Consider the following 15,508-nt stretch of genomic DNA (forward strand, 5'->3'; position numbering starts at 1 on the left):
AGCCCCGTGACCCACAAGAGAGACATCCCCGCCAATTTCTAGTGTTTGACGGGGTCTATCCGTGAAAAATATTAAAGTTTTTGAGTGTACATGCATTTCTGCTGCAAATGCCTCTGGAAGTTTCATGCCGTTCGTATGCAATGTGGCAACACGAAAATGACCCGTTTTCCCATTCCGAGGGATTTCTTTGTGACCCTAACAGCCTCGTGACCCAAAAGAGAGACATCCCCGCCAATTTCTAGCGTTTGACGGGGTCTATCCGTGAAAAATATTATAGTTTTTGAGTGCACATGCATTTCTGCTGCAGATGCCTCTGGAAGTTTGATGCGGTTCGTATGCAATGTGGCAACACGAAAATGACCCGTTTCCCCATTCCGAGGGATTTCTGTGCGACCCTAACAGCCCCGTGACCCACAAGAGAGACATCCCCTCCAATTTCTAGCGTTTGATGGGGTCTATCCGTGAAAAATATTAAAGTTTTTGAGTGCACATGCATTTCTGCTGCAAATGCCTGTGGAAGTTTCATGCGGTTCGTATGCAATGTGGCAACACGAAAATGACCCGTTTCCCCATTCCGAGGGATTTTTGTGCGACCCTAACAACGGCCGTGACCCACAAGAGAGACATCCCCGCCAATTTCTAGCGTTTGACGGAGTCTATCCGTGAAAAATATTAAAGTTTTTGAGTGCACATGCATTTCTGCTGCAAATGCCTCTGGAAGTTTCATGCGGTTCGTATGCAATGTGGCAACACGAAAATGACCCGTTTCCCCATTCTCAGGGATTTCTGTGCGATTCTAACAGCCCCGTGACCCACAAGAGAGACATCCCCGCCAATTTCTAGTCTTTGACGGGGTCTCTCCGCGAAAAATATTAAAGTTTTTGAGTGCACATGCATTTCTGCTGCAAATGCCTCTGGAAGTTTCATGCCGTTCGTATGCAATGTGGCAACACGAAAATGACCCGTTTTCCTATTCTGAGGGATATCTGTGCGACCCTAACAGCCCCATGACCCACAGGAGAGACATCGCCTCCAATTTCTAGCGTTTGACGGGGTCTATCCGTGAAAAATATCAAATTTTTTGACTGCACATGCATTTCTGCTGCAAATGCCTCTGGAAGTTTCATGCCGTTCGTATGCAATGTGGCAACACGAAAATGACCCGTTTTCCCATTCCGAGGGATTTCTGTGCGACCCTAACAGCCCCGTGACCCACAAGAGAGACATCCCCGCCAATTTCTAGCGTTTGACAGGGTCTATCCGTGAAAAATATTAAAGTTTTTGAGTGCACATGCATTTCTGCTGCAAATGCCTCTGGAAGTTTCATGCCGTTCGTATGCAATGTGGCAACACGAAAATGACCCGTTTTCCCATTCTGAGGGATATCTGTGCGACCCTAACAGCCCCGTGACCCACAAGAGAGACATCCCCGCCAATTTCTAGCGTTTGATGGGGTCTATCCGTGAAAAATATTAAAGTTTTTGAGTGCACATGCATTTCTGCTGCAAATGCCTCTGGAAATTTAATGCGGTTCGTATGCAATGTGGCAACACGAAAATGACCCGTTTTCCCATTCCGAGGGATTTTTGTGCGACCCTAATAACGGCCGTGACCCACAAGAGAGACATCCCCGCCAATTTCTAGCGTTTGACGGGGTCTATCCGTGAAAAATATTAAATTTTTGAGTGCACATGCATTTCTGCTGCAAATGCCTCTGGAAGTTTCATGCGGTTCGTATGCAATGTGGCAACACGAAAATGACCCGTTTCGCCATTCCCAGGGATTTCTGTGCGATTCTAACAGCCCCGTGACCCACAAGAGAGACATCCCCACCAATTTCTAGTCTTTGACGGGGTCTCTCCGCGAAAAATATTAAAGTTTTTGAGTGCACATGCATTTCTGCTGCAAATGCCTCTGGAAGTTTCATGTCGTTCGTATGCAATGTGGCAACACGAAAATGACCCGTTTTCCCATTCTGAGGGATATGTGTGCGACCATAACAGCCCCGTGACCCACAAGAGAGACATCCCCTCCAATTTCTAGCGTTTGATGGGGTCTATCCGTGAAAAATATTAAAGTTTTTGAGTGCACATGCATTTCTGCTGCAAATGCCTCTGGAAGTTTCATGCCGTTCGTATGCAATGTGGCAACACGAAAATGACCCGTTTTCCCATTCCGAGGGATTTTTGTGCGACCCTAACAACGGCCGTGACCCACAAGAGAGACATCCCCGCCAATTTCTAGCGTTTGACGGGGTCTATCCGTGAAAAAAATTAAATTTTTGAGTGCACATGCATTTCTGCTGCAAATGCCTCTGGAAGTTTCATGCGGTTCGTATGCAATGTGGCAACACGAAAATGACCCGTTTCGCCATTCCCAGGGATTTCTGTGCGATTCTAACAGCCCCGTGACCCACAAGAGAGACATCCCCGCCAATTTCTAGTCTTTGACGGGGTCTCTCCGCGAAAAATATTAAAGTTTTTGAGTGCACATGCATTTCTGCTGCAAATGCCTCTGGAAGTTTCATGCCGTTCGTATGCAATGTGGCAACACGAAAATGACCCGTTTTCCTATTCTGAGGGATATCTGTGCGACCCTAACAGCCCCGTGACCCACAGGAGAGACATCGCCTCCAATTTCTAGCGTTTGACGGGGTCTATCCGTGAAAAATATCAAATTTTTTGACTGCACATGCATTTCTGCTGCAAATGCCTCTGGAAGTTTCATGCCGTTCGTATGCAATGTGGCAACACGAAAATGACCCGTTTTCCCATTCGAGGGATTTCTGTGTGACCCTAACAGCCCCGTGACCCATAAGAGAGACATCCCCGCCAATTTCTAGCGTTTGACGGGGTCTATCCGTGAAAAATATTAAAGTTTTTGAGTGCACATGCATTTCTGCTGCAAATGCCTCTGGAAGTTTGATGCGGTTGGTATGCAATGTGGCAACACGAAAATGACCGGTTTCCCCATTCCGAGGGATTTCTGTGCGATTCTACCAGCCCCGTGACCCACAAGAGATACATCCCCGCCAATTTCTAGTGTTTGACGGGGTCTATCCGTGAAAAATATTAAAGTTTTTGAGTGCACATGCATTTCTGCTGCAAATGCCTCTGGAAGTTTCATGCCGTTCGTATGCAATGTGGCAACACGAAAATGACCCGTTTTCGATTTCCGAGGGATTTCTGTGCGACCCTAACAGCCCCGTGACCCACAAGAGAGACATCCCCGCCAATTTCTAGCGTTTGACAGGGTCTATCCGTGAAAAATATTAAAGTTTTTGAGTGCACATGCATTTCTGCTGCAAATGCCTCTGGAAATTTAATGCGGTTCGTATGCAATGTGGCAACACGAAAATGACCCGTTTTCCAATTCCGAGGGATTTTTGTGCGACCCTAACAACGCCCGTGACCCACAAGAGAGACATCCCCTCCAATTTCTAGCGTTTGATGGGGTCTATCCGTGAAAAATATTAAAGTTTTTGAGTGCACATGCATTTCTGCTGCAAATGCCTCTGGACGTTTCATGCGGTTCGTATGCAATGTGGCAACACGAAAATGACCCGTTTTCCATTCCGAGGGATTTCTGTGCGACCCTAACAGCCCCGTGACCTACAAGAGAGACATCCCCGCCAATTTCTAGCGTTTGACGGGGTCTATCCGTGAAATATATTACATTTTTTGAGTGCACATGCATTTCTGCTGCAAATGCCTCTGGAAATTTCATGCGGTTCGTATGCAATGTGGCAACACGAAAATGACCCGTTTTCCCATTCCGAGGGATTTCTGTGTGACCCTAACAACGCCCGTGACCCACAAGAGAGACATCCCCGCCAATTTCTAGGGTTTGACGGGGTCTCTCCATGAAAAATATTAAAATTTTTGAGTGCACATGCATTTCTGCTGCAAATGCCTTTGGAAGTTTCATGTGGTTCGTATGCAATGTGGCAATACGAAAATGACCCGTTTTCCCATTACGAGGGATTTCTGTGTGACCCTAACAGCCCCGTGACCCATAAGAGATACATCCCCGCCAATTTCTAGCGTTTGACGGGGTCTATCCGTGAAAAATATTAAAGTTTTTGAGTGCACATGCATTTCTGCTGCAAATGCATCTGGAAGTTTAAAGCGGTTCGTATGCAATGTGGCAACACGAAAATGACCCGTTTCCCCATTCCGAGGGATTTCTGTGCGATTCTAACAGCCCCGTGACCCACAAGAGAGACATCCCCGCCAATTTCTAGTGTTTGACGGGGTCTATCCGTGAAAAATTATTAAAGTTTTTGAGTGCACATGCATTTCTGCTGCAAATGCCTCTGGAAGTTTCATGCCGTTCGTATGCAATGTGGCAACACGAAAATGACCCTTTTTCCCATTCCGAGGGATTTCTTTGCGACCCTAACAGCCCCGAGACACACAAGAGAGACATCCCCTCCAATTTCTAGCGTTTGACGGGGTCTATCCGTGAAAAATATCAAATTTTTTGACTGCACATGCATTTCTGCTGCAAATGCCTCTGGAAGTTTCATGCTGTTCGTATGCAATGTGGCAACACGAAAATGACCCGTTTTCCCATTCCGAGGGATTTCTATGCGACACTAACAGCCCCGTGACCCACAAGAGAGACATCCCCGCCAATTTCTAGCGTTTGACAGGGTCTATCCGTGAAAAATATTACAGTTAATGAGTGCACATGCATTTCTGTTGCAAATGCCTCTGGAAATTTAATGCGGTTCGTATGCAATGTGGCAACACGAAAATGACCCGTTTTCCCATTCCGAGGGATTTTTGTGTGACCCTAACAACGGCCGTGACCCACAAGAGAGACATCCCCGCCAATTTCTAGCGTTTGACGGGGTCTATCCGTGAAAAATATTACAATTTTTGAGTGCACATGCATTTCTGCTGCAAATGCCTCTGGAAGTTTCATGCGGTTCGTATGCAATGTGGCAACACGAAAATGACCCGTTTCCCCATTCCCAGGGATTTCTGTGCGATTCTAACAGCCCCGTGACCCACAAGAGAGACATCCCCGCCAATTTCTAGTCTTTGACGTGGTCTCTCCGCGAAAAATATTATAGTTTTTGAGTGCACATGCATTTCTGCTGCAAATGCCTCTGGAAGTTTCATGCCGTTCGTATGCAATGTGGCAACACAAAAATGACCCGTTTTCCTATTCTGAGGGATATCTGTGCGACCCTAACAGCCCCGTGACCCACAGGAGAGACATCGCGTCCAATTTCTAGCGTTTGACGGGGTCTATCCGTGAAAAATATCAAATTTTTTGACTGCACATGCATTTCTGCTGCAAATGCCTCTGGAAGTTTCATGCCGTTCGTATGCAATGTGGCAACACGAAAATGACCCGTTTTCCCATTCCGAGGGATTTCTGTGCGACCCTAACAGCCCCGTGACCCACAAGAGAGACATCCCCGCCAATTTCTAGTGTTTGACGGGGTCTATCCGTGAAAAATATTAAAGTTTTTGAGTGTACATGCATTTCTGCTGCAAATGCCTCTGGAAGTTTCATGCCGTTCGTATGCAATGTGGCAACACGAAAATGACCCGTTTTCCCATTCCGAGGGATTTCTTTGTGACCCTAACAGCCTCGTGACCCAAAAGAGAGACATCCCCGCCAATTTCTAGCGTTTGACGGGGTCTATCCGTGAAAAATATTATAGTTTTTGAGTGCACATGCATTTCTGCTGCAGATGCCTCTGGAAGTTTGATGCGGTTCGTATGCAATGTGGCAACACGAAAATGACCCGTTTCCCCATTCCGAGGGATTTCTGTGCGACCCTAACAGCCCCGTGACCCACAAGAGAGACATCCCCTCCAATTTCTAGCGTTTGATGGGGTCTATCCGTGAAAAATATTAAAGTTTTTGAGTGCACATGCATTTCTGCTGCAAATGCCTGTGGAAGTTTCATGCGGTTCGTATGCAATGTGGCAACACGAAAATGACCCGTTTCCCCATTCCGAGGGATTTTTGTGCGACCCTAACAACGGCCGTGACCCACAAGAGAGACATCCCCGCCAATTTCTAGCGTTTGACGGAGTCTATCCGTGAAAAATATTAAAGTTTTTGAGTGCACATGCATTTCTGCTGCAAATGCCTCTGGAAGTTTCATGCGGTTCGTATGCAATGTGGCAACACGAAAATGACCCGTTTCCCCATTCTCAGGGATTTCTGTGCGATTCTAACAGCCCCGTGACCCACAAGAGAGACATCCCCGCCAATTTCTAGTCTTTGACGGGGTCTCTCCGCGAAAAATATTAAAGTTTTTGAGTGCACATGCATTTCTGCTGCAAATGCCTCTGGAAGTTTCATGCCGTTCGTATGCAATGTGGCAACACGAAAATGACCCGTTTTCCTATTCTGAGGGATATCTGTGCGACCCTAACAGCCCCATGACCCACAGGAGAGACATCGCCTCCAATTTCTAGCGTTTGACGGGGTCTATCCGTGAAAAATATCAAATTTTTTGACTGCACATGCATTTCTGCTGCAAATGCCTCTGGAAGTTTCATGCCGTTCGTATGCAATGTGGCAACACGAAAATGACCCGTTTTCCCATTCCGAGGGATTTCTGTGCGACCCTAACAGCCCCGTGACCCACAAGAGAGACATCCCCGCCAATTTCTAGCGTTTGACAGGGTCTATCCGTGAAAAATATTAAAGTTTTTGAGTGCACATGCATTTCTGCTGCAAATGCCTCTGGAAGTTTCATGCCGTTCGTATGCAATGTGGCAACACGAAAATGACCCGTTTTCCCATTCTGAGGGATATCTGTGCGACCCTAACAGCCCCGTGACCCACAAGAGAGACATCCCCGCCAATTTCTAGCGTTTGATGGGGTCTATCCGTGAAAAATATTAAAGTTTTTGAGTGCACATGCATTTCTGCTGCAAATGCCTCTGGAAATTTAATGCGGTTCGTATGCAATGTGGCAACACGAAAATGACCCGTTTTCCCATTCCGAGGGATTTTTGTGCGACCCTAATAACGGCCGTGACCCACAAGAGAGACATCCCCGCCAATTTCTAGCGTTTGACGGGGTCTATCCGTGAAAAATATTAAATTTTTGAGTGCACATGCATTTCTGCTGCAAATGCCTCTGGAAGTTTCATGCGGTTCGTATGCAATGTGGCAACACGAAAATGACCCGTTTCGCCATTCCCAGGGATTTCTGTGCGATTCTAACAGCCCCGTGACCCACAAGAGAGACATCCCCACCAATTTCTAGTCTTTGACGGGGTCTCTCCGCGAAAAATATTAAAGTTTTTGAGTGCACATGCATTTCTGCTGCAAATGCCTCTGGAAGTTTCATGTCGTTCGTATGCAATGTGGCAACACGAAAATGACCCGTTTTCCCATTCTGAGGGATATGTGTGCGACCATAACAGCCCCGTGACCCACAAGAGAGACATCCCCTCCAATTTCTAGCGTTTGATGGGGTCTATCCGTGAAAAATATTAAAGTTTTTGAGTGCACATGCATTTCTGCTGCAAATGCCTCTGGAAGTTTCATGCCGTTCGTATGCAATGTGGCAACACGAAAATGACCCGTTTTCCCATTCCGAGGGATTTTTGTGCGACCCTAACAACGGCCGTGACCCACAAGAGAGACATCCCCGCCAATTTCTAGCGTTTGACGGGGTCTATCCGTGAAAAAAATTAAATTTTTGAGTGCACATGCATTTCTGCTGCAAATGCCTCTGGAAGTTTCATGCGGTTCGTATGCAATGTGGCAACACGAAAATGACCCGTTTCGCCATTCCCAGGGATTTCTGTGCGATTCTAACAGCCCCGTGACCCACAAGAGAGACATCCCCGCCAATTTCTAGTCTTTGACGGGGTCTCTCCGCGAAAAATATTAAAGTTTTTGAGTGCACATGCATTTCTGCTGCAAATGCCTCTGGAAGTTTCATGCCGTTCGTATGCAATGTGGCAACACGAAAATGACCCGTTTTCCTATTCTGAGGGATATCTGTGCGACCCTAACAGCCCCGTGACCCACAGGAGAGACATCGCCTCCAATTTCTAGCGTTTGACGGGGTCTATCCGTGAAAAATATCAAATTTTTTGACTGCACATGCATTTCTGCTGCAAATGCCTCTGGAAGTTTCATGCCGTTCGTATGCAATGTGGCAACACGAAAATGACCCGTTTTCCCATTCCGAGGGATTTCTGTGCGACCCTAACAGCCCCGTGACCCACAAGAGAGACATCCCCGCCAATTTCTAGCGTTTGACAGGGTCTATCCGTGAAAAATATTAAAGTTTTTGAGTGCACATGCATTTCTGCTGCAAATGCCTCTGGAAGTTTCATGCCGTTCGTATGCAATGTGGCAACACGAAAATGACCCGTTTTCCCATTCTGAGGGATATCTGTGCGACCCTAACAGCCCCGTGACCCACAAGAGAGACATCCCCGCCAATTTCTAGCGTTTGATGGGGTCTATCCGTGAAAAATATTAAAGTTTTTGAGTGCACATGCATTTCTGCTGCAAATGCCTCTGGAAGTTTCATGCCGTTCGTATGCAATGTGGCAACACGAAAATGACCCGTTTTCCCATTCCTAGGGATTTCTATGCGACACTAACAGCCCCGTGACCCACAGGAGAGACATCCCCGCCAATTTCTAGCGTTTGACAGGGTCTATCCGTGAAAAATATTACAGTTTTTGAGTGCACATGCATTTCTGCTGCAAATGCCTCTGGAAATTTAATGCGGTTCGTATGCAATGTGGCAACACGAAAATGACCCGTTTTCCCATTCCGAGGGATTTTTGTGCGACCCTAACAACGGCCGTGACCCACAAGAGAGACATCCCCGCCAATTTCTAGCGTTTGACGGGGTCTATCCGTGATAAATATTAAATTTTTGAGTGCACATGCATTTCTGCTGCAAATGCCTCTGGAAGTTGCATGCGGTTCGTATGCAATGTGGCAACACGAAAATGACCCGTTTCGCCATTCCCAGGGATTTCTGTGCGATTCTAACAGCCCCGTGACCCACAAGAGAGACATCCCCGCCAATTTCTAGTCTTTGACGGGGTCTCTCCGCGAAAAATATTAAAGTTTTTGAGTGCACATGCATTTCTGCTGCAAATGCCTCTGGAAGTTTCATGTCGTTCGTATGCAATGTGGCAACACGAAAATGACCCGTTTTCCCATTCTGAGGGATATCTGTGCGACCCTAACAGCCCCGTGACCCACAAGAGAGACATCCCCTCCAATTTCTAGCGTTTGATGGGGTCTATCCGTGAAAAATATTAAAGTTTTTGAGTGCACATGCATTTCTGCTGCAGATGCCTCTGGAAGTTTCATGCCGTTCGTATGCAATGTGGCAACACGAAAATGACCCGTTTTCCCATTCCGAGGGATTTTTGTGCAACCCTAACAACGGCCGTGACCCACAAGAGAGACATCCCCGCCAATTTCTAGCGTTTGACGGGGTCTATCCGTGAAAAATATTAAATTTTTGAGTGCACATGCATTTCTGCTGCAAATGCCTCTGGAAGTTTCATGCGGTTCGTATGCAATGTGGCAACACGAAAATGACCCGTTTCGCCATTCCCAGGGATTTCTGTGCGATTCTAACAGCCCCGTGACCCACAAGAGAGACATCCCCGCCAATTTCTAGTCTTTGACGGGGTCTCTCCGCGAAAAATATTAAAGTTTTTGAGTGCACATGCATTTCTGCTCTAAATGCCTCTGGAAGTTTCATGTCGTTCGTATGCAATGTGGCAACACGAAAATGACCCGTTTTCCCATTCTAAGGGATATCTGTGCGACCCTAACAGCCCCGTGACCCACAGGAGAGACATCGCCTCCAATTTCTAGCGTTTGACGGGGTCTATCCGTGAAAAATATCAAATTTTTTGACTGCACATGCATTTATGCTGCAAATGCCTCTGGAAGTTTCATGCCGTTCGTATGCAATGTGGCAACACGAAAATGACCCGTTTTCCCATACCGAGGGATTTCTGTGCGACCCTAACAGCCCCGTGACCCACAAGAGAGACATCCTCGCCAATTTCTAGCGTTTGACAGGGTCTATCCGTGAAAAATATTAAAGTTTTTGAGTGCACATGCATTTCTGCTGCAAATGCCTCTGGAAGTATTATGCGGTTCGTATGCAATGTGGCAACACGAAAATGACCCGTTTCCCCATTCCCAGGGATTTCTGTGCGATTCTAACAGCCCCGTGACCCACAAGAGAGACATCCCCGCCAATTTCTAGTCTTTGACGGGGTCTCTCTGCGAAAAATATTAAAGTTTTTGAGTACACATGCATTTCTGCTGCAAATGCCTCTGGAAGTTTCATGCCGTTCGTATGCAATGTGGCAACACGAAAATGACCCGTTTTCCAATTCTGAGGGATATCTGTGCGACCCTAACAGCCCCGTGACCCACAGGAGAGACATCGCCTCCAATTTCTAGTGTTTGACGGGGTCTATCCGTGAAAAATATCAAATGTTTTGACTGCACATGCATTTCTGCTGCAAATGCCTCTGGAAGGTTCATGCCGTTCGTATGCAATGTGGCAACACGAAAATGACCCGTTTTCCCATTCCGAGGGATGTCTGTGCGACCCTAACAGCCCCGTGACCCACAAGAGAGACATCGCCGCCAATTTCTAGCGTTTGACAGGGTCTATCCGTGAAAAATATTACATTTTTTGAGTGCACATGCATTTCTGCTGCAAATGCCTCTGGAAGTTTCATGCGGTTCGTATGCAATGTGGCAAAACGAAAATGACCCGTTTCCCCATGCCCAGGGATTTCTGTGCGATTCTAACAGCCCCGTGACCCACAAGAGAGACATCCCCGCCAATTTCTAGCGTTTGACAGGGTCTATCCGTGAAAAATATTAAAGTTTTTGAGTGCACATGCATTTCTGCTGCAAATGCCTCTGGAAGTTTCATGACGTTCGTATGCAATGTGGCAACACGAAAATGACCCGTTTTCTCATTCCGAGGGATTTCTATGCGACACTAACAGCCCCGTGAACCACAAGAGAGACATCCCCTCCAATTTCTAGCGTTTGATGGGGTCTATCCGTGAAAAATATTAAAGTTTTTGAGTGCACGTGCATTTCTGCTGCAAATGCCTCTGGAAGTTTCATGCCGTTTGTATGCAATGTGGCAACACGAAAATGACCCGTTTTCCCATTCCGAGGGATTTCTATGCGACACTAACAGCCCCGTGACCAACAAGAGAGACATCCTCGCCAATTTCTAGCGTTTGACAGGGTCTATCCGTGAAAAATATTAAAGTTTTTGAGTGCACATGCATTTCTGCTGCAAATGCCTCTGGAAGTTTCATGCTGTTCGTATGCAATGTGGCAACACGAAAATGACCCGTTTTCCCATTCTGAGGGATATCTGTGCGACCCTAACAGCCCCGTGACCCACAAGAGAGACATCCCCTCCAATTTCTAGCGTTTGATGGGGTCTATCCGTGAAAAATATTAAAGTTTTTGAGTGCACATGCATTTCTGCTGCAAATGCCTCTGGTAGTTTAATGCGGTTCGTATGCAATGTGGCAACACGAAAATGACCCGTTTTCCCATTCCGAGGGATTTCTGTGTGACCCTAACAACGCCCGTGACCCTCAAGAGAGACATCCCTGCCAATTTCTAGCGTTTGACGGGGTCTATCCGTGAAAAATATTAAAGTTTTTGAGTGCACATGCATTTCTGCTGCAAATGCCTCTGGAAGTTTGATGCGGTTCGTATGCAATGTGGCAACACGAAAATGACCCGTTTCCCCATTCCGAGGGATTTCTGTGCGACCCTAACAACGGCCGTGACCCACAAGAGAGACATCCCCGCCAATTTCTAGCGTTTGACGGGGTCTATCCGTGAAAAATATTAAAGTTTTTGAGTGAACATGCATTTCTGCTGCAAATGCCTCTGGAAGTTTTAATGCGGTTCGTATGCAATGTGGCAACACGAAAATGACCCGTTTCCCCATTCCCAGGGATTTCTGTGCGATTCTAACAGCCCCGTGACCCACAAGAGAGACATCCCCGCCAATTTCTAGTCTTTGACGGGGTCTCTCTGCGAAAAATATTAAAGTTTTTGAGTACACATGCATTTCTGCTGCAAATGCCTCTGGAAGTTTCATGCCGTTCGTATGCAATGTGGCAACACGAAAATGACCCGTTTTCCCATTCTGAGGGATATCTGTGCGACTGTAACAGCCCCGTGACCCACAGGAGAGACATCGCCTCCAATTTCTAGTGTTTGACGGGGTCTATCCGTGAAAAATATCAAATGTTTTGACTGCACATGCATTTCTGCTGCAAATGCCTCTGGAAGGTTCATGCCGTTCGTATGCAATGTGGCAACACGAAAATGACCCGTTTTCCCATTCCGAGGGATTTCTGTGCGACCCTAACAGCCCCGTGACCCACAAGAGAGACATCCCCTCCAATTTCTAGCGTTTGATGGGGTCTATCCGTGAAAAATATTAAAGTTTTTGAGTGCACATGCATTTCTGCTGCAAATGCCTCTGGAAGTTTAATGCGGTTCGTATGCAATGTGGCAACACGAAAATGACCCGTTTTCCCATTCCGAGGGATTTCTGTGTGACCCTAACAATGCCCGTGACCCTCAAGAGAGACATCCCTGCCAATTTCTAGCGTTTGACGGGGTCTATCCGTGAAAAATATTAAAGTTTTTGAGTGCACATGCATTTCTGCTGCAAATGCCTCTGGAAGTTTGATGCGGTTCGTATGCAATGTGGCAACACGAAAATGACCCGTTTCCCCATTCCCAGGGATTTCTGTGCGATTCTAACAGCCCCGTGACCCACAAGAGAGACATCCCCGCCAATTTCTAGTCTTTGACGGGGTCTCTCTGCGAAAAATATTAAAGTTTTTGAGTACACATGCATTTCTGCTGCAAATGCCTCTGGAAGTTTCATGCCGTTCGTATGCAATGTGGCAACACGAAAATGACCCGTTTTCCCATTCTGAGGGATATCTGTGCGACTGTAACAGCCCCGTGACCCACAGGAGAGACATCGCCTCCAATTTCTAGTGTTTGACGGGGTCTATCCGTGAAAAATATCAAATGTTTTGACTGCACATGCATTTCTGCTGCAAATGCCTCTGGAAGGTTCATGCCGTTCGTATGCAATGTGGCAACACGAAAATGACCCGTTTTCCCATTCCGAGGGATTTCTGTGCGACCCTAACAGCCCCGTGACCCACAAGAGAGACATCCCCTCCAATTTCTAGCGTTTGATGGGGTCTATCCGTGAAAAATATTAAAGTTTTTGAGTGCACATGCATTTCTGCTGCAAATGCCTCTGGAAGTTTAATGCGGTTCGTATGCAATGTGGCAACACGAAAATGACCCGTTTTCCCATTCCGAGGGATTTCTGTGTGACCCTAACAATGCCCGTGACCCTCAAGAGAGACATCCCTGCCAATTTCTAGCGTTTGACGGGGTCTATCCGTGAAAAATATTAAAGTTTTTGAGTGCACATGCATTTCTGCTGCAAATGCCTCTGGAAGTTTGATGCGGTTCGTATGCAATGTGGCAACACGAAAATGACCCGTTTCCCCATTCCGAGGGATTTCTGTGCGACCCTAACAACGGCCGTGACCCACAAGAGAGACATCCCCGCCAATTTCTAGCGTTTGACGGGGTCTATCCGTGAAAAATATTAAAGTTTTTGAGTGAACATGCATTTCTGCTGCAAATGCCTCTGGAAGTTTTAATGCGGTTCGTATGCAATGTGGCAACACGAAAATGACCCGTTTCCCCATTCCCAGGGATTTCTGTGCGATTCTAACAGCCCCGTGACCCACAAGAGAGACATCCCCGCCAATTTCTAGTCTTTGACGGGGTCTCTCTGCGAAAAATATTAAAGTTTTTGAGTACACATGCATTTCTGTTGCAAATGCCTCTGGAAGTTTCATGCCGTTCGTATGCAATGTGGCAACACGAAAATGACCCGTTTTCCCATTCTGAGGGATATCTGTGCGACTGTAACAGCCCCGTGACCCACAGGAGAGACATCGCCTCCAATTTCTAGTGTTTGACGGGGTCTATCCGTGAAAAATATCAAATGTTTTGACTGCACATGCATTTCTGCTGCAAATGCCTCTGGAAGGTTCATGCCGTTCGTATGCAATGTGGCAACACGAAAATGACCCGTTTTCCCATTCCGAGGGATTTCTGTGCGACCCTAACAGCCCCGTGACCCACAAGAGAGACATCGCCGCCAATTTCTAGCGTTTGACAGGGTCTATCCGTGAAAAATATTACAGTTTTTTGAGTGCACATGCATTTCTGCTGCAAATGCCTCTGGAAGTTTCATGCGGTTCGTATGCAATGTGGCAACACGAAAATGACCCGTTTCCCCATTCCCAGGGATTTCTGTGCGATTCTAACAGCCCCGTGACCCACAAGAGAGACATCCCCGCCAATTTCTAGTCTTTGACGGGGTCTCTCCGCGAAAAATATTAAAGTTTTTGAGTGCACATGCATTTCTGCTGCAAATGCCTCTGGAAGTTTCATGCCGTTCGTATGCAATGTGGCAACACGAAAATGACCCGTTTTCCCATTCTGAGGGATATCTGTGCGACCCTAACAGCCCCGTGACCCACAGGAGAGACATCGCCTCCAATTTCTAGCGTTTGACGGGGTCTATCCGTGAAAAATATCAAATTTTTTGACTGCACATGCATTTCTGCTGCAAATTCCTCTGGAAGTTTCATGCCGTTCGTATGCAATGTGGCAACACGAAAATGACCCGTTTTCCCATTCCGAGGGATTTCTGTGCGACCCTAACATCCCCGTGACCCACAAGAGAGACATCCCCGCCAATTTCTAGCGTTTGACAGGGTCTATCCGTGAAAAATATTAAAGTTTTTGAGTGCACATGCATTTCTGCTGCAAATGCCTCTGGAAGTTTCATGCCGTTCGTATGCAATGTGGCAACACGAAAATGACCCGTTTTCCCATTCCGAGTTATTTCTATGCGACACTAACAGCCCCGTGACCCACAGGAGAGACATCCCCGCCAATTTCTAGCGTTTGACAGGGTCTATCCGTGAAAAATATTACAGTTTTTGAGTGCACATGCATTTCTGCTGCAAATGCCTCTGGAAATTTAATGCGGTTCGTATGCAATGTGGCAACACGAAAATGACCCGTTTTCCCATTCCGAGGGATTTTTGTGCGACCCTAACAACGGCCGTGACCCACAAGAGAGACATCCCCGCCAATTTCTAGCGTTTCACGGGGTCTATCCGTGAAAAATATTAAATTTTTGAGTGCACATGCATTTCTGCTGCAAATGCCTCTGGAAGTTTCATGCGGTTCGTATGCAATGTGGCAACACGAAAATGACCCGTTTCGCCATTCCCAGGGATTTCTGTGCGATTCTAACAGCCCCGTGACCCACAAGAGAGACATCCCCGCCAATTTCTAGTCTTTGACGGGGTCTCTCGGCGAAAAATATTAAAGTTTTTGAGTGCACATGCAT

The sequence above is a fragment of the Petromyzon marinus genome, chromosome 48, assembly GCF_048934315.1.
Source record: "Petromyzon marinus isolate PM22_M1 ecotype Great Lakes invasive population chromosome 48, UKy_Petmar_22M1.pri1.0, whole genome shotgun sequence".
Classification (NCBI taxonomy): Eukaryota; Metazoa; Chordata; class Hyperoartia; order Petromyzontiformes; family Petromyzontidae; genus Petromyzon; species Petromyzon marinus.